The sequence below is a fragment of the Colobus angolensis genome, unplaced genomic scaffold (genome assembly GCF_000951035.1).
Source record: "Colobus angolensis palliatus isolate OR3802 unplaced genomic scaffold, Cang.pa_1.0 Scaffold9, whole genome shotgun sequence".
Classification (NCBI taxonomy): Eukaryota; Metazoa; Chordata; class Mammalia; order Primates; family Cercopithecidae; genus Colobus; species Colobus angolensis.
The window spans coordinates 4,144,600-4,146,539 of NW_012122931.1; positions in this window are offsets into that span (position 1 = coordinate 4,144,600).

The window sequence follows — 1,940 nt, forward strand, 5'->3', positions numbered from 1 at the left end:
GCAACCCAAAGGGGGATAAGGAGTGCTGTGTGTCCGGTGGACTGCCCCTTTCCTCTCTGAGCCTCAGGGTCCCTGTCTGTGCAATGGTTTGAGTTGGACTTTGTGAACTGAGGTTTCTTTGCTTGGTCTCACTTTGGGTAAGATCACTTTCCCCCACGACAATCCCGAGGATTTTGCCCTCTCCAGGGCCACGTCCCACTGCGGGAAGCCCTCAGGTCGGTGCATCCTCCGTGCTGGGGCGCAGCGTTTGGGTCCTGAACCTCCGCTTAGAGTCAGAGGCTTGGATTCCGCTGGCGCAGTGACCACGGGCTCGGACTGAGGCCAGGGAGTCCCATTCCTCTCCTCCGGACCGTCAAACCTGGGGAGCAGTGCTGGGAGCGGGGCGGAAGGGGAGCCCAGAACAGCCTCCCAGCTGGTGTGCCCAGACCTCCACTGTGCTCACATTTTGTGCTTCTGGTCTAGCCGCAAACCCACCTGGACCCCCGCCCGGGGAAAAAGGAGCCTGTTGGTAGCGCCCAGTCTCAAGGTGCATTGAAATAGGGAGCAAGACCCTGGGCTCGCATCTCCCCGGGAGGAGATTTCGAGGGGAAACAGTCCGGGCTTTCCCAGCGGATGACCCATGTCATTTTGTCATTTTCCGCGGGGCCCCGGCGCGGAATGTGCTCGCGCAAAAGCCCCCTCCCCTCGGCCGGGCCGGAGCTCGCAGGCACTGTCGCCCCCCTCGCCCGCTGGCCGCCACTTGGCGATCTCTTTAATATTCATGGGCGTTAATAGAGAGGCCCCCAGTATATCGGTCCATTGTGGGCGGCTCGTAGGACTTGAATAGGCCTCGGCCCCCTTTCTTCGGCGCGGCTTCCCGAGGGGCCGGGCCAGGAGTGAATGGCCCCGCTTCCCGCTCCGCGCCCCCTCCCCCTTTCAGGGAGAACATCTTTATCCTCATCGCCGCCGCTGCCGCCGCCGCCCCGGCCCCCATTCACGCGGCCCCGGCTCCGGGCGGAACGAATCAATTTGCCGCGGCTCTTCGGAGGTCATCCTCGCCGCCCGGGTACCCCCTTCCCCCGAGCCCACGGGAGTGGAGAGAGGGCCGCCGCAGCAGGCCGACGGCCCCACGGAGGGACATTGAAGGGGAAGTGGAGGAGAAGAGCAGGGGGCGATCCGGAGGGCTGGTCGGGCCGGGGCGGGCGAGACAGGCTCAGGGCCCCGCAGCCACCCAGGGTCGGCTAATTTCTACTTGTTGCCTCGCGCAGGGCGGAGCGCCGAGGGGAAGGAGGCCGGGGTCCAAGCCCAGAGGTCCGTCCGGCCTCCCCTCGAGGCACCAGCGCGTGTCCCTTCGGCCTGGCTGAGGCACCTATGAGACCGGGGGCGTGTGGGACAGCCCAGGGTTTCCCCGGCCCCGCGCCCCAGCCCTCACGACGCTTTCGTTCTTGCCGGTGCACCGGGGCTCAGCTCCGGGACGGCCAGGTTGCGACAGTGCGCTTCAGGGGGAAGCTCGGAGGGGCTGCCGGCTTCGCGGCTCCTGCACCCTAGCTCTGGGGCCCCTGCCTGGGTGCGGGGGTGGGGGGTGCGAGTCGGTCAGGCCGGACCAAAGCGCACGGGTCCCCGCCCCGCTCGCCCCGCCGGCTCTCAGAGGCGCAGAAAGAAGCCCATTGTCCGCCGAGAAATACATTTTTGGGGGCCGAGTGAAAGCCCGTCTTTCTTTTGAACTTTAGAAGAAAGTCTCCTGTTCTCGCCCCTCGGAGGGAGAGATTTGTCCCCCTCCCGGGAGCTCCTCGCGCTTCCTCCTCCCGAAACATCTGCCGGGGGAAAATCCGCCCTGGAGGGCAGATCGCGCTCGCTTTAAGCCTGGCGAACTCATTAAAAAGATATTAGCGGCGGGGGCAGGTCCCGCGCAGGTATCGATCGGCCGGAATGAGCCGGAGGAGGAAAAGGCGAAGAATGCG